At 44.3% G+C, this 24,961-nt stretch overlaps 1 long non-coding RNA gene across 1 annotated transcript; it reads left to right on the top strand.

Annotated features, from left to right (window-relative positions):
- The first annotated feature begins 5,616 nt into the window (after positions 1-5,616).
- On the top strand, positions 5,617-20,743 carry LOC120100707 (uncharacterized). Its single transcript, XR_010064090.1, has 5 exons — positions 5,617-7,243; positions 8,712-8,851; positions 12,977-13,078; positions 13,159-15,019; positions 15,824-20,743. It is a non-coding gene; the product is annotated as an uncharacterized LOC120100707 (long non-coding RNA).
- The last annotated feature ends 4,218 nt before the right edge of the window (positions 20,744-24,961 follow it).

The following is a 24,961-nucleotide window of genomic DNA, read 5'->3' as shown; positions in this document are numbered from 1 at the left end:
CCCACCTACTTTCTTTTTTTATTCCGTCCAGCCCCCCGGCCCATGGAACAGGGCCACTCATCTAGGATATGTCTTTCCTTCTTCTTTACAAGCCCATGGCGGATCTCCCAGGCTACTCCAATGCAGTCAAGTTGATCAGAATCATTTCCAATCTCTTTACGACCCTTGATTTCGATTCTGTGCATTTATTAAGAGTGCACGGGGGGTTGGGGATTTAGCTCAGTGGTAGAGCGCTTGCCTAGGAAGTGCAAGGCCCTGGGTTCGGTCCCCAGCTCCGGAAAAAAAGAAAAAAGAAGAAGAAAAAAAAAAAAGAGTGCACGGGGGGGGGGGGGGGGTTGGGGATTTAGCTCAGTGGTAGAGCGCTTGCCTAGGAAGTGCAAGGCCCTGGGTTCGGTCCCCAGCTCCGAAAAAAAGAACCAAAAAAAAAAAAAAAAAAAGATTGCAGGTAGAATGATGATGCCACTGCGTTCAGCTAACACTTAAATCCTAACAATATCTTTGACTCCACCTAGACAGTCTATCTCTCATTCCCTGGTTCAAAAGCACTTACCTACTACTCTGAATTTTGTCCTTATCTTTTCCTTGATTTATTTTTCTGTGTGGGTTGTGGGGTGTGTGTGTGTGTGTGTGTGTGTGTGTGTGTGTGTGTGTGTGTGTGTGTGTGTGTGTGTTTTAGCTTGTAAGAATTTTATGCTATGAAACTGGAGAGATGGCTCAGCAGTCTAGAGCATTTATTGCTCTTACGGAGGACCCAAACTTAATTCTTAGGACTCATACAGTGGTTTGCAACCATTTGTAACTCCAGTTCCAGGGGATTGAACACCCTCTTCTGATCTCTGTAGCAGTCACCCAATATGCATATTGTACATGCTAGCAAAACACACACGCGCGCACACACACACACACACACACACACACACACACACACACACACACACACCATCTGTTGGCTAGATAGGTCATGAACCCTAAGGGTGACCCAAGACTGGTCAAGAGATTGCCAAATGCTCAGCCCTAAAGAAAACGTATATACTGGACTCCTTACCAAGATCCGGGGATCATTTTGGAAGAGTGGAGGCAGAAAGAGTTCAATAAGGCCTTCAAGGAAATGTTATTCTCTGGACTCAGCAAGGAAGCCACACATAAGTACTCACAGCAGCTGCAACAGCACGTACCAAAACCTGTGAGGACACAAGCCAGACTAATCCCAGTATGGAGTATGGAGAGGAGAGTTGGGCACACAACCTGGCCCCAAGTTGTGGGCCATTGGCAATTATTAGCCTCTGGGAGAGAAAGAAACACTTTCCTTTAAGCATGCAACCCCAGGTAAGTCCCAAACTCCAGTGAAGACCACATACCAGAAATATTTGGGAAGCACAAATTGGTCTTGAAGAAGAAAGAAAAGAAAAAGAGACATAAAGTTGAATGGCTAGGGATGTGAAGCAAGGAAGAGTTGAGGAGGTGGTCGACATGACCAAAATTCATTGATTGAAACTCTCGAAGAACTGGAAAAAAAAATCTTAAAATCTTTAGGTTGATTGCAGAGACCAACGGATAGGCATGGCCCCTGGTTGAGGGATGGGGCCACCTACCCACCTTAAGAATATGAATCCAGAATTTCTCCTGTCAAAAGGAAATGCAGGGACAAAGAATGGAGCAGAGACTGAAGGAAAGGCCATCCAGAGACTGCCCCACCCAGGCATCCATCCCATCTGCTGACAACAAACCCAGACACTATTGCTGATGCCAAGAAGCACTTGCTGACAGGAGCCTGGTATAGCTGTCCCCTGTGAGGCTCTCCTAGAACCTTACCAATACAGACGCTAATGCACACAGCCAAACATCGGACTGAGTACGGGGACCCTAACAGAGAAGTTAGGGGAAGGACTGAAGGAGCCGAAGGGGTTTGCAACCCCATAGGAAGAACAACAATACCAACCACCCAGAGATCCCAGGGACCAAACCACCATCCAAAGAGTACGCATGGAGGAACCCACGGCTCCAGCTATATTTTTAGCAGAGAATTGCCTTATCTGGCATCACTGGGAGGGGGCCTCCTGGTTCTGTGGAGGCTGGATGACCCAGGGTTAGGGAATGCTAGGGTGCTGAGGCAGGAGTGGGTAGGCAGAGGGGGGAGCACCCTCATAGAAGTAGGGGGAAACTGGGAAGAAGTATAACATTTGAAATGTCAGTAAATAAAATAACCAATGGAAAAAATAAAATAAAATAAATCTTTAGGTTGAATGTTGTGGTACACGCCTTTAATTCCAGCACTCAGGAGGCAGAGGCAAGCCATTCTCTGTGAGTTCAGGGCCAGCCTGGTCTACAAAGCAAGTCCAGGACAGCCAGGGTTACATAGAGAAACCGTGTCTTGAGAAACCACTCTTTAAAAATCAAAACAAAAACAAAAATAAACCACAGCCTGCCTTTGAGAATCTCTGAGCTCAATGAAAGGCTGACACCCACCCCCTTTCTACCATAGGGAATTTTCTACCCTTATTTTTCCCACTCAATTTTAATAGTTTTATTATTGTTTCATTTTGCTTTTTAAGACAGGGTCTCATTATATACCCAAACGGTTCTTACATTATCTACATGGTTTAAGCAAACTGGACTGGGATTCACAATCCTCTGGCATTGCTGGGGTTACAGGCATGCTTTACCATGCCTGGCGTCACCCGTCATATCCCCACAGATATTCTACTATTCTAGCATGGTACCAAGGTTTCTGTCCCTCTCCCTCTCCCTCTCCCCCTCCCTCCCTCCCTCCCTCTTTGACTCCTTCCTTCCCTTCCTCTTTCCTTTCAATATGTTGCTGTAAGCATGCACACTCTCCTGTTTGGCATGTCTAGCTATGGATTTGCTGTCTTGTGGCCACACGACCTTCTCCAGCTCCACAGAAGAGCCCAGACAGCATCCTGAACACTTTCCCCTTTCGTCCCGGCCCCATGAGTGCTGGAAAAGAGTCTGAGCTCTGAAGTCAGAGTATGATTGTCTTTTGGTGATTTAATGGTCATCACGCACATCCCATAATGTAACCTTGATTTGCATTTTATTGATCATTAGTGGCTTGGACATCTTTCCCTGAATTTATTTCCCAAAATTGCCCCTCTTTCTGTTGAGTGCCTGTTCATATCCTCTACCATTTTCTATTTAGTTGTTTATCTTACTTGTGTAGATTATGGAACCTATGCGTATGTATATATAGTTCTCAATAACCACCCTTTGTGTGGTTCATTTTTCTCTCCTAAAATATAGCTTATCATTTCAACCCACTAATACAGTTCTCATGCATGAAATGGAAGCAGAAGTCCCCAGGCAGGTTTCTTTAGGGTTTTTCTGTTTCCAGCTTCCCTACCTTCTTTAACAATGTCTAGAGTTACAAGAAAAAGACCAGAGTTGTAATGTCACACCGAGCCACCAAAACAACAAGCGATGGACTAACTCTAAATTTCTTATGTAGGAGAAAGAAAATAAAAAGGGTCACTTTTAAACTTGGAAACATCACAAAAAGTTTCACAACAGGTTACCAGCCATGATCTGTTTGCAAGAACCTGCACCTATCATTCCAAACACCTTTTGCTTGTGCTGACTAAATTGGATTTCCCTAAAACCTGGGAGTGTGGGTCAAAAGCTCTGCAGTGAATGTTGTGCCAACCTTACCTCAAAACTGCATTGTCAGCACCTTGTCTTCTCTGGGGTCCACTCCTTTTTGTTGTTTTTGCCAGGGATCGACCTAGGACCTCAAGATGGAGGGTAGACGAGAGCTCTACTGAGCCACCTTCTCAACCTTGATCGTCTCATAATTTCCACACTTTCGGGTTTCCTACAGGAAACCAAAGGAAAAGTCTATGTGTAAACCTGTCCATCAAAATGGAGATCTTAGATGAAATCCCCAGGAGGGAAGGAAAAAAACATAAAAAGAAAGGGGGTGCTTGTAACTGGAAGTGCAGCCCGTGGGTGGGCAACCTGGATTTAGGAAGGTATTCTACTGCCAAGCCCTGCCTTAGGCTCAGGCTTGAGCAGCCTGAATTTCTTAGTGCTGTTTTGAAGAAGATGGCATTTTCTTTCTGTTGTTTCATTTTGTTTTATTCGGTGCTATGTATTGAGCCCAGGGCTTCCCTTAGGCAATATTCATCTCAGGCTTCTCATGAGATGTGATTACATACCCAGCCAATGTCTAATATATACAGCCACATTGTACATATTTCCGACAAAACAAAAAAGCCAGAGCTTTCTTACCCATTACGTCTGCTTCCCTACCACCCACTCAACCCAGTACTGACCATGGTTCCCTAATCTACCATAGGATGGGGTTAGTTTGGCATGACTTATTCCAAGCAAATCCACACCTGGCCTTGGCGATCACGCACTTCCTTTCTCTACACAACTCGCCAGCTACTTAACAGGCACTTTTAAAAAAAAATGTGACCAGAGATATGTAAATTAATAATCCATAAAAGATCTATACTCTGAAAGACACCACAAATGTAGTACAATGGAAGAGCACATATGTAGCAGCCTCAAGGCACCGGATTCATTCCTCCTTAGCCTGAGGTCAGGGGAGAGAAGAAACAAAGTTAGGGATGATCTCAGTCCCACCTCGAGTCTACCCTCATCTAACCTGCTTCAGAGATGAGAACAAGATCTGCCCCTCTCTCGTCTTCCAACTTTTTTTGCTCTTCTCTTGTGTGTGCGATTCTCCTGTCCTATGTATCCCTTTCCTGGTACCTAAGCTTTATTGGAAAGGCTATAGTGATCCATTTCCTGAGAAGGGAGCAGGCAGGCCTTTCTCAGCTCTAGAGTATAAACGAACAGTGAAGGGACACTCAATTTTTTTTAATTAAATAAAAAAAGAAAATCGAAATAAGAGTTTAGGAGAAAGTCAAGCTGTGTTCCTACCCTCCTTTTGTGACTCTAGTTCACCCCATATACATAGATAAATAGATAATAAATATAATACACACATTTAACATACATACATACATAATAAATATATTTATTTACAAAATATATTTACATACAAAATAGAACATATATGCACATAAGTTACATAAATAAATAATACATTAAAATTAGATAAATAGGGGTTGGGGATTTAGCTCAGTGGTAGAGCGCTTGCCTAGCAAGCACAAGGCCCTGGGTTCGGTCCTCAGCTCCAAAAAAAAAAAAAAAATAGATAAATAAATAATACCTTAAGCTTCTCTGGAGGTGGATGTGAGGCAACAGGTTAATCCTACCACTGTCCCTATAATTTTTTGTAAAAAGAATTGTCTTTGATTGTATAAATTGTTTTTTAAAGTTGCTCTGTCCACTTGGTGAATACCCTATGAAAGACCCATGAAGGGACAAGGGCTTCTGACCCCTGAATGACCTTTTTGAGTCCCCTTGCTGGCTTTCATCCGGATGTAGACCCAGAAACCTCCTCCTAGTTCTCAGAGCCACATCCCTTCAGAGCCACATCCCTTCAGAGCTTCTTAAAATCGAACCTCATTTAACTTTCCTTTGGTGTTTTTGCTTTATTTATCTTGTTTTGTTTTTCCAGACAGGGGTTCTTTGTGTAACCCTGGCTGTCCTGGAACTGAGTACATAGACCAGGCTGGCTTTGAACTCAGAACCCTCTTTTTAAAATGTCCCTTACAGGGATACTCAAACTTTGAGCTCCAGAATTGATGAGGACATTTGTTCATCTTGCAGGTGTCTGACCTCATCCCAGAAGGGATGGCCCACATGTAGGGAGGAACCCAACCGATAAGTTGTCATTATTCCAGTAAATTCCAAGTGATTCTATTCTCATCGGAATCTGAAAATCTCTGATCTAGTCAGCCTTCATTTTCACGTCTTCTAAAAAAATAGGACCACTTCCTTCAAAGTCATTGCTACATGTTATAATCACAGTGCCAAGTGATAATTAAACAACCCGGCTTAGGAGTCAGGCTGCTGAATAATTCGCCCCCAAATACCCATGGAAAATCACTTAAAATTGTGCACCAGTGTCCTTAACTTGTAAAATGTGGAATAACAATTCTTCAGGCATTTGTCCTATTTAGTGAACTAGTATGTCTGTAACCTTTAGCATAGTGCAAAAGTCCATCCTAGGTGCCCAGCAGATGTTGGACATTACAAGTCCAAGATTCCCACAATTCCTCATCAGAACCAGGCTGATGGTTTGGTGTACCCACTTATCCTGAGACCTGAGGCTAATGCTGGAGGCTTTGCGATTGTACGTTTCAGTCTGTGTTCATGCATTTTACTGCGAACTCTGACTCTCTAGTGAGCTATCAAGGCTTGCTTGTCAAAATGTACCCTGGACTAATGCTGTTAGAATTGCTGTATATGGGCTGGAGAGATGGCTCAGTGGTTAAGAGCACTGACTGCTCTTCCTGAGGTCCTGAGTTCAAATCCCAGCAACCACATGGTGGCTCACAACCATCTATAATGGGATCTGATGCCTTCTTCTGGTGTGTCTGAAGACAGCTACAGTGTACTCATATATAATAAATAAATAAAATATTTTAAAAAAAGAATTGCTGTATATAAAAACCCGTTAGGATTTTTGAGAAACATCCTTGTTTTGTTCTTAAACACATGTGTGTGCAGGTGAGTTTCTTAGAAATGCAGGCTGTCCGCCCCCACCCCCAGGACCTACAGGACCAAACCCACGTTTTCAGCCGGATTCCAGGTGATTGCTCTGCAAACTTCTACTCAAGCTGCAGGCATCCAGAAATCCCCCAAATTTCCACGATGGAAGGCCTCACCCTGGAAATGTTATTAAGGAAAAATCTTAAGTAACTTTCAACTTATCTTTGAAAATTTTACCAAAACCTATTGAGAAATAAGGCCGCTTGCTGCGGGCGGCCCTGAAAACCGGGGAATCTTCTAGAATTCCCACCCCGTTGCCCAATCACGAGGCACGTACGGGCTGAAGACAGAAGCGAGGCAACAAGAACAACGGACTGTCCCCAAAGGACTCGCTGTGCCTCTGTGGTCTCTCTGTGTCTTTGCCTCGCTCTGTCTCCCAGCAGCTGAGTCTTCACAAGCAGTCAGCTCACTCAAGCAAGACAAAATGCTTGGAATGCCCCTGACTTACGTTCAGTTATTCACACTCTCGAAGTCATCCGCTTCACCAAGTATGACGAGTCAGCGCCGGTTTGGTCAGCTGAGCGCACCGCCGCGGGCGAGTTCAAAGCAATGGCCCAACCACTCTTCTAAAAGGTGTACACGTCATCTGACATATTTCTTGGTAATTCTGGTTCATTTTGATCATTCTGATTCTGACTCTGAACCTGGCCACATTAAAAGTCCGTTGGGGTTATTTTGATATTTGGGGAGGAAAACACTACCTCCAAAAGACAATCCACCATGGAAAGACTGAGCAGGAGGGAGTAGTACGGTGTGGGGAAAACAAGAACCCTTATGTACTGTGCATGGAAATGTGAGTTTAACCTATAGGGAAATCTGTGTGCAGTTTTGTTGGGAGCGATGTCCTTGAAACCCTCCATTATTGATGTTATTATTATGGTTAGAATTAAGTATGACTAGGTTCAGGGAAAATCCCCAGCCAGCTGCAGAAGACTAATACAAATCTGGTGGTCAGGATGAATAATATGATACAGTTCTGACCTTGCTGAGAAATACATTTGATGTCAAGATGCCCAATGTGATGACCTGTAACCTTTCTGAAAAACCAACATCCTGTTGACATCAGCTGACCACACGAGTACTGTGTCCTTGGCCTGTGTAAATGTTTCCCACTTCCCCCCTCCCTCTGTTACCCATGTTATGGTATAAATTCAGCCTTGGGAAAAATAAAATTGTCGCCTTGATCAGACTCTTATCTTGGCATCCTTCTTCGTGTCTCTTGTCCCCCATTCTCTTCCAGGTACCCTCAGCACCCCCTCGTTGACACAGTTTCCTTAAAAACACAAAAACTAGGAGCTCCATATGACTTAGTTGTACCACTCTAGGGTGTGTACCAGGAGTCAAAGTTCACATACAGCAGACCCATATGTAAGCAGCTCTGCTCACAACGGCCAAGTTGTGGACTCAGCTGGGAAACCCAGGGATGAGGAAGGTGTGGCATAAATATACAATCAGGTTTTATTCAGCCATAAAGAATGAAATGACGTCATTTGCAAAAACAAACAAACAAACAAACAAAAAAGTAATGAATGGAATTTCATGTGAAGGGAAATAAACCTTCACATGAAGAGAGCCAGCAGGCTTGGGGTAGAGCTCCCTACCGGAGAACTTGCCTAGCACACAAACCTAACAGGTTCTGGCCCCCGCTTAACATAAGCAAATGTCACATCTATTCTCTCTCATGAAGACTCTTTTCTTCACGTACTGAATAAAACAGTCTCACTTTGTATCCTGGCTGACCTGCAATTCACTATGCAGACCGGGCGAACTGTGAACTTAGAGCAATCCTCCTGCTTCTACCTTCCAAATGCTGAGACTAGATGTAAGCCACAAGGCTTACCAAAATCTAAGTTAAAAAAAAAAAAAAAAAAGAGGCAATTAGTATTACTGTTACTTCCTGGGTGGGGACGGGGGTAGATGCAGAAGGAGACCTATTTGGGAAGATGGGCCAATATGACCAGTGTATATCACATACATGTATGGGGACATCACAATGAAACCCATTATTTTATATAAGTAATATATTCTAATAAGAATTAACTATTTTTTTTTTAAATGGTTGAGTTTAGGCTATGATACAATTCCTGCCAATGCTAATCGGAAGACCTTGATCTGGGACTTCCTAGCCCGGGACAGTGAGAACCGTCTTCTTCTGAGATGAGCCTGCTTAAGACTTCCGGCTGCACCAGCCCAGACAGCACGAAGAAAGGTGAGGTCTACCTCACCTCTAGGGAAATCAGTGTGGGGGTTTCCTCAAAAGCACTAAACTAGAAGCACCATAGGACTTAATTGTACCACTCCAGGGTATGGTGGGAGGAGTCGAAGTCCAAGTTTGGCAGAGATAACTGCACACCCATGTTTACTGCAGCCACAGTGGCCAAGCTGTGGAATCAGCCTCGGGATCAGAGGATCCTCTTACAGGGAAGTATTTTTTCATTTACATATGAAACAAAGGGGGAGAGTCACCCACTTTCATTCTCAGGCTTCAAGACTCAGTTGGCCTTGAAGTCTTCCCGTCTGAGGGAGGCCATTTATCACTTGGAATCCTTTTGTTGTACTTAAGCTTCAAATTGCGGGCAGGCCATTTAGGTCCTTTCTCTTCCATTAAAGTAACAGATTTAGAAAGGATCACTCAGGATCACACTGCCTTAATCGTCGTAATGATTGATGGGTAAGGCCAAGGGCACACACAGTAGGTCTGCGGAAAGGAAATTATTGATACCAGGAATGTCCACTGCAGAAATAAGGACCACCATGTTTCCTGTACCCAGTCACTTTTGTTGATTTGTAGATGCAACTCCCTTCCACCCTGCCTCATGTTGAATATGTGACAGGGCATGTTTTAAACTGCACTCCGACTCTGTCAGTTGCAGAATAGTAAGAAATAGCAGCAGACCAAGGGGAGCAGTAGGAATCAGCTTCATTGTGAGTCTGGAGGCAAAGTTTCTGTGTGGTGTGTGGTGCTGTGGATGGAACCCCGAGACTCATGCCTGTTAGGCAAACACTCTATCCCTGAGCTACAGCCCCAGCCCATGTTGCTGGTAAGGCACCTCTCCACATGGCCTCTGTATGTCACAGCAGGACTCACTTTTGTTTGTGACCCTATTGGAGAGAGCCAAAGCGTGTTTATTATATGTGTAGCAGCTGGATTATGTTAAAAGGGAATGGCAAACACTCTGGCCTTGCAGAAGAGGATATTTCCCTGACTGCAATGCTCTCACAGAGCAAGCCAGTCTCACTGCCTTCTGCTGCCCAGGCAGAAAAGAATCAGATCTATGCTTGAAGGGGCAAGGAGTTTGGCAGCCACAGAGGACTAGTCACTTTACTGGTTACTTGCTAGCAGGTGAAACCATCCTCCCAGCTCAGGGAACTTGAAGGTTAAAAAAAAAAAAAAAAAAAAAAAAAAAACAGAAAGAGGGCAAGAAAGAGGCAAGGAGGGAGTGCTTGGACTCAGGAGTCAGGTCCCAAGTACATTCCACTCCTTCCTCTTCTGAACCTTTGCAACAGAGCCCTTTGAACCTAGCTAGTAACCTGGGTGCATCTCTACTTGGCAAAGGTCTAACATGGGAGCCCCCAAATGCCTACCTTCAAAATGTACTGCATGTATTTGTGCCTGTGTGTGTCTGTGCTTGCACACATGTGTGCATGTGCGTGCGTCACAGCACGCATGTAGAGATCAGAGGTCCTTGGGGGTGGGGGGTTGCATATGGAGCTCAGGTGGACTGCCAGGCTCACAGATGCTTTGCCCACTGAGCCATCTTGAAGGCCCTTAACTCCCTACTTTTCAAAAGCATGGCGACATTTGCTACCTATGAGGGCACGTTTGTCACGTGTAAATTATGAAGCGTAACAAACATCAAGGGACTCGCCGTGCAACCTAATATCTAAAAGATCTCCTGCACAACTGAAGTTACTGATCCCTTGTCAGTCATGCACCCTACTCTCTGGCGGTAAGGGAGATGGGGACGGTCACTGCTATTCTGAATTTTATCCATATCATCTTTCATTCCAAAGATAAAACGTTGTGCTTTCACCATATAGTTATCCCTAGCCAGTATTTTATATGAATTAATATTTTAAGATTTTACTTTTAATTATACATACACGTGCGAGGATGTGTGCACATCAGCATACGTGTCTGCAGAGACCAGAAGAAAGTGTCAAATTTCTTGTGATCTGCCTCATGTATGTGCTGGGAATTGAACCCTGGTCCTTGGGAAGAGCAGCCAATGCTCTTAACCGCTGAGCCATCTCTCCAGCCCCTAGGTGATTTAATCTTTATAAAAACAATACCGTAGTGCTGGGGGGATGGCTCAGTGGATCACGTGCTTACTGCGCAAATGGGAGGTCCGAGTTCAAATCTCAGGAACCCACAAGAGCTGCAATGAAACAGTTCTCATCTCTAACACCAATGCCCTGTGGCAAGGTGAGGGACAGAGACGGAATCCTTGGCAGCGAAGGCACAACTAGTCTGGTGTGCACAGCAGTGAACAGCAATAGAGACTGTCACAAACAAGGTGGAAATTGAGGACCGACCCTGCCAGCTATACCACACGTATGTGCATGTGTGCACACACACCTATATCCTATCACATACAATCATGAGAACTTACATATCCATTATTTTGCTAAAAGCATATTTTGTGCTGTTTCCTGCGGCAACACATCAGCCATTTTGGCTGATGAGTGAATTTCTGTTTGTGAAGACACTGCCCAGATTTAACCATTCACATGTCCGTAAGAGTCTGGGTGGCTTCCTGGTTTGTTCTGCAGTTTGGAAAACATGCACAGGAACATTATTGTTTATGCACACAGACAAGAGAGTTTCTAGAGCAACCGAGGGGAGTGGCTTGCTAGCCAGCTGTGACAGACCCATAAGCCTCCTGATCCTCCATGGCCGTGTGCTGCTACGTCACATAGCAGTCCACGGAGGTGCAATTAGGTGAAGGATCTTGAGGGGGAGATTGGCCTGAATCATCTGGCCCATAAATGGCAGTTGTAAGTGTGCTCAGTAAGTGAGAGGCCAGGGAGCCATGAACCTGAGCTGAAGAAAAGGTCCACTATGGCCGTGGCTCTCAACCTTCCTAATGCTGTGACCCTTTAATACACATCCTCATGTTGTGGGGACCCCCCCAACCACAAAATTAGTTTTGTTGCTACTTCATAACTGATTTTGCTGTTATGAACAGTCATGTAAATATCTGATATGCAGGATATCTGATATTTGAATCCCAAAGGGTCTCGTGCAACCCATTGATTGAGAACCACTGCCTTACAGCATGGAGAAGGGAAGCCAGTTTTAGACTTCCAGTTTCCAGAATGATGCTGGAGTATATTTTTACTTTATGATGTTGAGCCCGGGACTGGAGAGAAAGCTCAGCAAGTGTACTGCTCTTACGGAGGACCCAGGTCTGTTGGCCAGCAACCATGTTGGTCGGTTCGCCTGTAACTCCAGCCAAAGGTGATCCGTCCTGAAGGACATCCTCTTCAAGGGCAGCTTCTCGAGTGTGCACACACCCCAGCACATTAAAGCAACCCGAGAATTACATTAAAGATCCCTATCAAGGAATGCGGGTGGAGAACGTAGGTCACCAAGGACTGGCGCTCTCCTCAAGCTACATTGCGAGCTTACCCATGACAACTACCTGGGTGTATTGTTCTCTTGCCGTTGGGCTTTTCTAAAGATTATTATTTGTTAGAGGTCATAATATAATCAATCACATCATTTCAAACCTTGCCACCATCTCCTCCTTGCTCTCTTTCAAATTCACGGCCTTTTTTTTTTTTTTTTTTTGGTTAATTGTGATGTGATGTTTTATGGGTGTGTGTGTGTGTGTGTGTGTGTGTGTGTGTGTGTGTGTGTGTGTGTGTGTGTTTTGTGTGTTTTCCTAAACACCTAAGTCCTACCTGCTCAGTCTATATGTTACCCATATGTAATGTTTTCAAGGCTGACCATGTGGTTTAGACTAACCAGTCGATGACTCCTCCCTGGGAAAGTCTGTCTCCTGCTCTCAGTTTTCCTTAGTTGCCTGCAGGTCTTTGTATAGGGTTATAGCCTCCTGGCTTTTCATCATTCACTTCAGCATGACATTGTTATCATTCTTCTTCAACTTCTGTTCAGGAAGTCATGGAGGTGAGACTTCATGGGTGTAATTTCAGACATTCCCAGGAGACACAATCTCACAGCAAACTCACTGCTTCTCTAGCTCTTAACAATAATCTTTCCACTCCCTCTTCTGCAATGTGGAAGCTATGTTGTAGATGAACTGTACAATTCCATATTTTTATTGCCTTGGTGCACTTCATAACTCTCCCCTTGTCTAACTTTCAACAGCCTAAAGTCGTCGTTGGTGTCACTGATAGGGGTAACCCGTAAGGACAGGAAGCACGACATGGCGAAAAAGTTGTGTTTCTAATATAAGACCAGAGTGAAGAGGTACTCATGTTTCTGTTGCTGCTACTACAAATTGTGACCAAGCTAGTGACTGAAGATAACACAGATATGTTCTCTTACAGCTATGCGGGTCAGGAGTCCATCATGTGTCAAGACACACCACTGAAGTCAGGGTGTTGGCAGAACCATGTCCCTTCTTAGATGATATCAGAAAAAGACATTTTCTTGGCTTGCTCCAACTTCTAAAGGCTTCTCACATTCCTTGGCTCCTGCCCACATCCCCTATCTTGAAGGACAGCAGCTGCCATGTCATGGGTCTTCCATGACACCTGTTCCTCTAACCACATCAGAAGATTCCCTCTGAGAACTTTAAAAACATGTGATTTGTAATGTGGGATCTATCAGATAATTTTAGAATATCTGTTCCTTGTGGTCTTAATGTAATCACAAAGGCAAGGCCCCTTTTATAGTATAAATTAGTGTGGGGAGGCTATAGATTTGCCTGGGAGACATGTTTTATGACTAGCTAGGAAGGATTGAATAAAGAGGGAAATATCGACATACACACTATGTCTATGTAGTGTTTATGTAATTTCTGCAAGCACTGGGGGCAGAATGTGTGCCAGGCAGCTCTCAACCACAGTGACAATATGCCCAAGATGAACAGCTAGAGAGGAGAAGAGACTTATTTGGATTTATGCTTTCTGTCCGTGGCTAGTTTGCTACATTGGCTTAAGTCCTATGGTGAGGCCAGCCATGGTCAAGCAAAGCTGTTCACCTCATGCCAGCCAGGAAGCAAGTGAAGAAGGGCCAGGGTGCCAATGTCTCTCTTAAGGACATGTGTCCAGTACTGCTGCTGCCCCTTCTCCTCCTCCTGCATCCTACCTCACACCGCCTTCTCATCAATTCCCCTCACTTCCTCCTCTTCCTCTTCCTTCTCCTCTCTTCCTCTTCCTCCTCACATCCTCCTCTTCCCCCTCTTCTTCTTCCTTTTGGTTTTCCAGATGGGATTTCTCTGTGTAGCCCTTGGTTATTCTGGAACTTGCTCTGTACCAGACTGGCCTCAGACTGAGAGATCTGCCTGCTTCTGCCTCTGGTGTCCTGGGCTAAAGGTCTGAGTTGCTACCACTCAGCTCTTTTCCTTCTACTACTTTTAAGAACATTTCCCTCTTTTTGGAGCCGAGACAGGGTCTTACTATGTAACTCTGAGTGACCTAGTGACACAGGAAAATTGGAGTGTCTTGATCACAATGGAGTCTTTCTCTGGTAGCTAGGATCCCAGAAACTCAGCAGTTATCAAAGCTGCCCTGAATCTGCTTGCTTCTTTGCTCTTAAATTGGAAGAATGAAATTCACTGACCAGTGATGGTGAGTTTTAGAGAAAAAAATTTATTATAGATTTATGGGTGGGAGCTCGAGAAGGAAAATGGGGAAGGGGTTCCCTAGAAATAGGATACCATGGGGCCTTTTAAAAAGATTTATAGCAGAAACCTCAGTGAGGTAGGAGGCAGGGATGAGCTTCTATAGGAAGAGGGGGTAGTAAGGGCCAGTTCATGGTTAGAAAAGATGGGACTGGTGTGGACTCTGGTGTGAGCATGGATAGCTAATGTTGGATGTCTGGGAGCTATGAGTCAGCACAAAATGGCTGATATCAGATGTCCAGGGAACTGAAAATAAAACATGCTGTTGCTGTCATATAGCACTCCTGTCAGACTGCCACTTTTGTGTAGATTTGATATAAAATTGACCTCGAGGTCTGAGACATGAGCCCTTTCATTTCACCAGCCTGTCAGTGTGTCTGTCTGTGCCGGCTAGTGCATGGGTGCCTGCTTGTCTGTGTGGTGGTCTTTGGCAGGAGTGAATTGAGCTTATTTCATCGGCCTGAGACTTCTTTCGTCGTTTCCAATCTCCTGGCCTCCAGTGACCCTCCTCCTTTCCCGGAAGCTTTGACCTCACAGCCTGTCAATCCAGCTGTCTCACTTAGGTAAGTGTCCAGGTGTCCAGGTGCTTTCCCTTTCAGTCACGTAATGGAGACTATTTCAGTCACGTGCCTAATAGCCTTTAGGCAAGGTGCTCACTTAGGAGATAAGGAGGAGGGAGAATGAGACCTTGTTCTGACCTCCAGCAAAGCAATTCAAAGAACTGCTGCTTTGAAACCCCTGCCCTAACTGACCAGCGTCTATCTTCTGTCATTACTGGAGCTTGCTATGTAGAGCAGGCTGGCTCCAAGCCCACAGACAGCCTCCTGCTCTGCTTCCCAAGTACTAGGATTAAAGGTATGATCTACTTTGCCCATCCCAGCTGTGACCTAATTTTTTCCCACGAGGTCTCCCTATATAAGAGACCCACTGCCCAAGCCTTCAAAACAGGACATTAGGGCACATTTAAGATCTAGATGGTAATGCCATATAAGCGATCCTCTGTCCCTCGGGAGGTTCATGACTATAAAGGATCACAAGTCAATTTTTTGTCAGTTTGAGACGGGGTCTTGCCATGTAGCCTAGCCTAGCCTAGCCTAGAACTCTTGACCTTCCTGCCTTCAGAGAATGTGGATTATACCTGTGTGCCACCATACCCAACTACAAACGAAAGGTTTTATTGAAATGAGAATCAAGAGTTGCAGGATACCTTTGTATTGGTACAACTCCATTGTCTTTTCCCTCACCCAGAATTGCTTCTCAGGAGCAGCCATTTGTTGCACGGGGTTTTCGAGTCATTCACTCTCATTTTTGTAAAGTTTTCCTCTCTGTGAGTATGTTATAATGTATTTATGCTTTCTTTTTTTTAGGGAAACTGGAGTAGGTAGCGTCCAGGCTTGGGGCTACTGTGTTCTTGTGTGGACATGGTATGCACATCTTTTGGTGATTGCAAGCACACACTTCTATGACTTACACTTGGATGCAATCTTAGCATTATGAGGACTGGGTATGCTTGGTCTCCTTGGACACTACCACACTATATTCCAATGTGTTCCCAGCCAGCAGCGTACTTTCTGTATTTTTTCTTTATTACCTACCTGTTCTGTCCTGGAGTTCTGGAAGCTGGGGTTTGTCAGTGCGGATATGGCTGGCATTCCCCTCACTGCACAGCACGGGCTGTCTTTGAACCCTGCTCGTTCTGCCGCAGCATCCTGTGAGCTGAGATACACTGATCTGTACCATCACCCCTGACTTATAGCTTTGTTTTATAGGCCTGGCTTTTTAGTTCTAAAAATCTTATTTAACTCCACGTCGACATTATTCAGTTCAAGAAAATTGCAGAGTGTGGTGTGGAGGGGGGTTGCAGCCTAGTAGTAACCTGTTTGCCTAGTACATTTGAGGTCCCGGGTTGATTCCTGATTATATAAAGTCTGTGTGCCAAAGAATACAATTTAATAGCTTTGGGGGTGGGGAACCGCATTCATTTCCCTTTGTTTTGTAATAAAAATATTCATAGATAGGGTGAAAATAATCTCTTTTTAATTATTTCCCCTAAGTCTAATCGAATGAATTTCTGATAGATATTTATTAATAAGTTACTATATACTATTCATTCCAGCTTATGATATAGCCATATAATATGGCTTCCAGAAGGCATCATACTTGTGTAAGTTTTTGTCCTATGAGATGGTAAAACGCTTCTATGCACATATGGAAATCAATATCCCTCCCTCTCTTCCTCCTCTCCCTCCTTCTCCCTTTCTCTCCCTCTCCCTTTCTTTCCTTTTTTCCAAGGTCCCACACTATAGCTCAGGCTAGCCTAGAACTCACTACGTAGTCTAGGCTAGCTTCAAGCTACTATCCCGTTGCATCAGCCTTTCTAGTGCTGCAATTACAAGTATGAGCTTCAAAGCCTAGGTGGCATGTGATGATTCCTAAGACATAAGCCAGTGGCCCTATTCATGACTTCAGTCTTGCTTGCCGTGCGGGCCCTCCTGCCTCATGACAATCTGGATCTGATTCTGAATCCTCAGGCTGTGTATCTAACAAGGAAAAGGATTATTAGAAAAGAGGGAATTTAATGAAGGGAGTTGGTGGCATGGGTGATGGGGTAGCTGAGGTATAAAAGGTTATGTTTCACCCCAAACATAAGAGCAGCAGGGAGGCATTTCCACCTTAGCCTGCTGGCACAGAGGTGATAGGATTAAAAACCAGGGCCCACTGGGAGCAAGAGCGATCATGGGTTTGTCAAATGGAAGCAGAAACTTCAATAAAGACATTGCTCTAGCCCCGTATCGGTCAGGGCACAGAAAAGGAAGGAACACCCTGCCTTCTCCCACTGCCTTCCAGACACATGATGGTGCCTCTTCCTGGCCAGTTTTCCTGGAAGAAGAGAAGGAAATGGCTTGCAGTGGTCAGCATCCCTGCTACAGAGCAGGAAAAAACGAAAGCATGCACCTGAGAACAAACCCAGATGGCTTCAGGCCTGTCACGTACAGCACTAGTCCTTCAGTTCTCGGAAGGGGAAATCTGCATTGGCCTGTAGAATGCAATTCTATAGCCTTTACTGGGAAAAGGATTCTCTGATTTTGTTTTCGATTATCCTGGATTTTAGACCATTGACTTCTACGTGAAACAAAGGGTAGAAACACTTCCAGGGTTTGAGAGCCCAGTGTGACTGTTTCTGAAAGCAAGCCTTTGATCTAGGGGTAATCTACATTCTCGACTGAGGCGTAGTCCAGTGCAGCTGCAAGACACACACGTAGGTGCTCTGGTCTGCATGTTAACTCTCCGATTATTTGACTTTGATGGTAGGAAGCCGTCGTTTGTCCTGGACCACTATATATTTACATATGATGAGAAAGCCTGTCCCCAAACAATGTGATCAGGAAACATTACGGTTTCCTAGATTAACTGCTTTTTAAATTTGTTTTATTAATTTTTGTAGATTCGAGGATTGGATATACACTAGGCAAACACTCTAACATTTAAAAATCGTCCAGCCTGAGCCTCTTGTGTATTTACTAGAAACATTCTCTTGTCCTGGGTGACATGTTCCCACTCTTCCTTACCGTCGCTATTGGTTGATTATGATGTTGGGGATCAGACCCAAGCCCTGGTGCTTACTGAACAGCGACTTTACCACTGAGCTACACTCAGACCCTGGGGCATGACGATGTGATTTAGTTTCTTCACTCAACTCCCAGTAGAGAGAATTGAACCCAGGACTTCAAGCATGCTAGGAAAGTGCTCTGCCACCGAGCTGTGTCTCCGGCCTGTGATGTGACCGTTTTTTAAAACAAGATTTTCATGAAAGGCCAGGCAAAATGGTCTTTGCATAGTACATCTACAGTTGCAGCACTCCCAAGGCGGAGGCAGAGGGTCACAAATTCAAGGTCATCCTGGCCTTTATAATGAGACCCTGTCTCAAAAAGAAAAGGGAAAGTCTTCAGTGATGTATACAGCCTACATCGTCTGCTGTCAGGAGAGAACTGTGTGTTGTTTCGGAGGTGCAGGTTTTCACATAGCCCAGGCTAGCCTTGAACTCGCTGCATAGCTGAGGATAACTCTGAATTCTCATTTCTCCTACCTCTACTTCCTAAGTGGTGTGGGTCACATGACCAGTCCAGCATCTCATTTTTCATCTTTGAAATACTGACATTTCTTTAACAAAATCATGAAACTCTGTGCCTCCCTTTATAAACATAATGTAGTTTTTTTTTAAACAAAAAAATCACTTACACATTTTTTTCTCCTTCATCATGACATTCTATAAGCACATTGTATTCCACCCAAGAGGTGGTTAAAGCCAGCTTCTGGTGAAGACAGTGAGAGGGAAAATCTAGTGAGTGTTCTAACATGTTATAGATAGATAGCTGACACAGATACTCCTATCAAGATAAAGCATGTGATTGATTAACATTGCTAAAACTGCCTCAATGATTAACTCTAGCACTCAGATTCGAGGAGGTGTTTACCCTTTATTCATTTCTGTATGCGAATTGTTTATAGCAAGCATGCTGGCTTATCACACATTATAATTTATCATGAATATGATTACAACATACTAAAATCTCAGCACAGAAAAGTAACTAAAGAGAAATACGCTATTGTATGATTCCAACAGTTGCTTCCCGATCATGGGGTTGTGAAAGATTTTTAAAAATGACTATTGCTTCAACAAACAAGACTCTGTGTGGGTTTCATACTTTGTACCAAAAAAGGGGAGACGAAGCAGATGAGAGGGTCAGAAGGAGTTTCTAGGGACGAACTGGGTAACTTAAATACCTAAACATGTTCACGCTGTTTCTCAGCTCACCTTGGATTTTTCTCCTGGGTGTTGGTGGGATCTAACTTCACACTTTCTAATCGCCAGTAATGCATTTCAGAATGCCTGAAGCACAGAGGGATCAGGCTGCTTTAAAGGGCCAAATGACTGGAGGGAAAGCCTCAAGGCTCCAACGGTTGATGCCTAAGATGCTTTTCCTGGGGACTCCCACTGAGTGTGTGGTCACTACTGTGCTATTCAGACCCACCACTGACACTGAAAATCCTTTTTAGGGATACTTACTCCTAAGGGCACAGTTTGTAAGAAGTTTCAGTTTCTCCTTTGGTTTGTAAGAAGTGTCAGCACAGGCCAGAGACTGTCAGAAGCATTAGAGTCTCAGGCTAGCGTGTTCTCATGCCCACGGTATCAGCTCACTTCTCGGAAGCTCACACAGCTTAGTTTTTCTCAGAAATGTAGACCATCCCATGCAAAACAATGTGGACATTGGTTTTCCACCTCAGGGACTCCTTTCCTGATAAACTGTCCTGTGGGCAGACTTCAGTGTGCCTGGCAAATACTTGCGGTAGGTTTCTGATGCCCCCAGGACTTGAACTGCACAGATCACAATCAATCAAAGTGTACCGCTCCTGCCAGGATCTCTGTTTTCTCAGCACCTACAGCCCTCCTTGGATTCCCCTTCTAACTCAGGAAGAATGGCATAAGAACCAAAGGGTCACAGTAACCCACACATCAGCAGGTGAGGTTTTCTTTGCAAAACACAGAAAAAACCCGATCAGATCTATGATGATATCTGCACTTGAGTCACCAAGTAGCCATAGCATTCGCCATGGGGTTTTGCTGCTGGAAGCCATCTCACTGATGGAAAATCACCGAATTGCTTCAGCTCCCCGCTGTTGCGCTGTTGCGTTCGTAACTGGGATGCCTCAAGGCTTCGTGGCAAGGGTTGCAGCTGGCATAAATAATGTTGCTTTGTGACCTCAAACCTTTCCAAGGGCCAAAGCTAGGAAAAGAAAGAAGAGTTGGTTCAAATGGCACAAAGACAGAAGTATTATTTAAGCCTGTGACAATTTTTAGTCTCATCTGTGCATGCACAAAAAAAAAATTTTTTTTTTAAATCTATTCTGCACTTGGGTACAAAGTACATGTCGTACCCAGGAAGTTCAAATGTCGATTATCATTATTAATATCCTTGGTTTCCTTGCTTGGTCATTGCCAAATAAAACAACCCATTAAGTAAAAGCTGATGCAGGAAAAAGGGCCGGGAGCAAAATTGTCCCAGACAGAAATGGGTAGCTGAGCCTTTCCATCTTCCCAAGAGAGGCGTTTCCAGTGACAAGAACCAAGCTTGGAAGGAGAACGCCTGCGCAGTGTGTCAGGCTCACAACTGGTTTTTTGACAGTCGAAAGGATCACCTAGATGTCCTTGGTGTGCTTGAGACAGAAACAAGCAGTTCTGAAGGAAAAAAACAAAACAAAAAAAAAAAAAAAAAAAAAAAAAAAAACGAAGAGTCCCCTAGCCCTCCCACGGTGGGGGTGGCAGGGGTGCTACCAACGCAGAAGAGGTCCTGTCTTGGCTCTGGCTAGCCTCCATGTGACCAGGTGTGGTTTTGTGCTGTTTTCTCTGGGGGCTTTTTTGCACAGAGTCCTCCTATCTTTGGAGACAGTTTTCAGTCAGTTCTGAGACAGGAGACTGGAACAAGGATGCTTCAGTCTCCTAGGTATGCAGTTTTCAGCTAAAGTGGCCAAAGGAATGTTCCAACCAGGCATTTCCACCAATGAGGCAAGCTGAGGGATCCTTGTTATTTTTCGGAACTTCACAGAGCTGTGGAGGAAGAAATGTGTATGCATATTCTCTCTCTCTCTCTCTCTCTCTCTCTCTCTCTCTCTCTCCCTCCCTCCCTCCCCCACCCCTCACTGTTTCCCTGTCTTTCTGTCACTGCCAGGGATCAGACTTTAAGCTTGTTCATGGTAGGCACGAACTACACTACTGAGCCACATCCCCGAACACCTTTTCTTTTAAAACATAAAGCAGGAGCAAGACTGCAGTTGACACAATCCGACACCTCCCCCCCTTGAAAAAAATCGTTTTAGCACCAAAGCCTTTAAAATCCTTGGACTGGTTTAGAGAAGGAGTGTTTATATTGGGACCTGTACATTAGTCGACTCTGTGTGTGTGCTACGCACACTAAGTGCCAGTCATCTGCCCTGTGGCCCCACCTCTAAGGAGGTGGGAAGAACAAATCATTCTGTTCGTGGTCTGGAATAACTTAAGACTCCAAAGAAACAAGCTTCAGTTCAACAGCCTAAAAATGCAGGAATCGGAAGGAGGTTTACAGTGAGCCTAGGAATGCCCTTGACATTCAAACCACGAACTCCATCCTACCAGATGTAATTCTACTCCCTCTGCCCAGCCTGTGCAAGTTCTGGGCAGTGTCAGAATTCAGCCTGTCGGCCTCAAAACCAGGGAGGATCTTATTTCTTGGAGATAAGCCTAAGACCTAGTTGTACAGGGTTGATCTCAATTTTCTCCAGTGGCCACTACATTTATTTAAAAACATAACAAAAGAAGGTGTGGCTTAAAATTTTACTTTCATTGGATTCATGCCAGGGTGATTTAGCATTTATCCAGTGACTGGCTTCCATGTTGAAATGCTTCCTAAATGAGTCTGCTGGTCACTTCACTGGAATGTTCCCTGGGCTCTCTTTTGCAACTGTAAAATATTAGCATCTGAAAGGGGTGTTGAGCCAGCATGTGTGTGAGGTGGCTCTCAGGAAACCTCAGGGCCGCAGCCAAGGAAGGTATCCACAAGATTACAGAGACGACAAATGTTTTCTCCCTAGGTCAGATGAGTTAGATCACCTTTCATGCAATGAAAATGGTAGGCTAGATCTGTCAAAGAATTGTGTGTGTGTGTGTGTGTGTGTGTGTGTGTGTGTGTGTGTGTGTGTGTATGTCAGAGTCTCTCTATTATGTAGCTCTGTCTGTCCTACAACTCACTATGTGGATCAGGCTGGACTCCAATTCACAAAGATCCAACTGCCTCTGCATAAGTGTTGGAATTAATGATGTTGCACATTTTGGGAAAATCTAAGTAGGAAATTTTAAGAGACAGAGTGCATACACATGCATACATCCATGATCCCCGACACACACACACACACACACACACACACACACACACACAAACACACCACACTGGAAGAATGAATCTTGGTAATTCCAGTAAAATTTGTGTGTCTTCATCGTTAGTATCAGTGTTTCCATTATTCAACACAGGTCTCATGTAGCCCAGGTTGGCCTTTAACTCCCTACATAACCAAGGATAGCCTTGAACTTCTGATTCTCCTGTCTTCCTGGGATTACAGGTACGTGCCACCACACTTGTTTTATGCAGAGCTAGGGATCAAACCCATGACTTCTTATGTGCTGGGCACATACTGTACCAATGGAGCTGCAAAAATGGAAGTCAAATTATACAGTTACTTTAGTCAGCTTTTAGCAATTCCCTTCACTTTAGCTCAAGTTCTGTCACAGAACAGTGCCACCAAGGCAACTTTTTTTTTTTTTTTTTTTTTTTGGTTCTTTTTTTGGAGCTGGGGACCGAACCCAGGGCCTTGCGCTTCCTAGGCCAGCGCTCTAACCACTGAGCTAAATCCCCAACCCCCCAAGGCAACTTTTAAAAGAAAGTCTATGGCCATCATGGTTGGGGGCAGGGTAGCCAGAGCAGTAGCCAATGAGCTCACATCCTGATCTGAGTTTGAGGAGGGGAGGGCCAGGCCTAATGTGAACTTTTGAAACCTCAAGGCCCACCCCAGTGACACACTCCCTTAAGGCCACTGCTCCTAATTTTCAATAAACAGTCCAACAAGTAGAACTAAAAATTGAAATATACGAGTCTATGGGGACCATTCTCATTCAAACCACCACACCCTTCAAAGCTAAACAGACTCTTACCACACAATCCAGCCATTATGCCCCTAGGTAAACACCTAAACGGTGCCTGGGATATACATGCAAGGCAAACAGTCGTACATTTTTCCTGTTTACCTAAGAAAGTACATACCCATGGGAAACCCTGCCCATGTAAGTCGATGGTAGTAGCTTTAAGAGAGGTGACAACCTCATGGAACCAACACATCTCTTGATAGTCAAGTGGCTAAACCGACGTACGTGCAAACAATGAAATAAAAACCTGAAAAAAAAATAATCCACTACAGAGGCGTGCACAAAGGTAGAAGAATTATGTGTTTACTTTTGCAGGGATGGGAATCAAACTCGGAGCTGCAAACACACCAGGCAAGTGCTCCTTCAGCGAGCTATGTCCCCAGACTAGCGGTGGAAGATTCATAGATGCATATTGCCAAGTGAAAAAAGCTCATGTAAGAAGACTACATAGTTCTACTTCAGCTAAATGACATCATAGAAAAGGCCAACTATAATAACAATAAAAAGATCAGTGGTTGCCAGGAGTTCAGGGTGGAGACGTTAGTCCATGAATCATAGGGAGTCTTCAGGCCAGTGGAGCCACTCTACACAATGCTGATGTGTATTTTGCTAACATCATAAAACTCTACCATAAGAAGAATGGACTTGGGCTGGGGAGATGGCTCAGCAAGCAGGTAAATGTACCTGCCACCAAGTCCAATGGCCTGAGTTCTGTCCTGAATCACTTGAGGGAGGGAGAGAAACAACTCCTGAGAATTATACTTTGAGCTCCACATGCCTGCAGGGACACACATGCTCCTATTGGTACACAGAGAGCTGATGAATACTTCATCATAAACTGTGATTTTATTGGCATTGGCTAATCGATATGTATCAGTATTGGTTCATCAACTATGAGAAATGTATCAGACTAAGGTAAGACGTGAATGATCAGGGAGACCGAGGGAAGGAAGGAAAATAGGAGTGACCAGTACTATGAGTTCAAAGTATTAGCAAACCTCAAACTTCTAATAAGTGGATAGTTTCGACTCAATTAAAAACTTTTGGTTTAATATCCTACAGGGTAATAGTAATCTTTGGAATTTCCCTTTCCATCAAATATAAATGACTTACAATTACTCTAGGAAATAATTAACATATCCACCCATACACATATGTCTGACTTCATGGATTAGGAGCCCGATGTATTAAGTAGAAAGGTCAAGAAAAGTTCCTGTCACCGAGGAGACATAGCTATGAGTGGGCATCACAGACAATGTCAGTAAGACACTAAAACATCAGATAGACAGACATCTTGTCTTAATGACGATTTCTCCTTTTCGATTTAATTATACAGTAGCAGGTCCTGTTTGCTGGAGTAGAGCTTTATATGCAATGTTGGGTAGTTGTGTAAATAAATTTCCGTGTTGTAAGTTCACCGCTTGTGTCAGCCAGAGTCCAGCCAGGAGACAAACAATAGCGATAATGTAAAGACTTGTTTGACAAGTCTCTAGAGCTAGAAAAACAAAAAGAGAACATTACGCTGTCGTAGAACTAGTGACTTCAGGAAGTGAAGATTGCCATTCGATGTGGAGAAAGGATGAGAGATGCTGATTATTTAAATGGAAGCATTGGGTGTAGGGCAGGAAGGTGTAAGAGACTGCTCAGGAGGAAGGAAGAGAGCCAGAGGGTACCCGGGGGTGCCGAGTGGTTTGGAGTGATGGACGACACGCAAACTGGAAAACATTACCGTTACTGAAGGATGTGCCACCGGCAGGGTGGTGGGCTGATTCTG

This window comes from Rattus norvegicus, chromosome 2 (genome assembly GCF_036323735.1).
Source record: "Rattus norvegicus strain BN/NHsdMcwi chromosome 2, GRCr8, whole genome shotgun sequence".
NCBI classification, from domain to species: Eukaryota; Metazoa; Chordata; class Mammalia; order Rodentia; family Muridae; genus Rattus; species Rattus norvegicus.
This window is presented reverse-complemented; position numbering and strand designations above follow the sequence as displayed.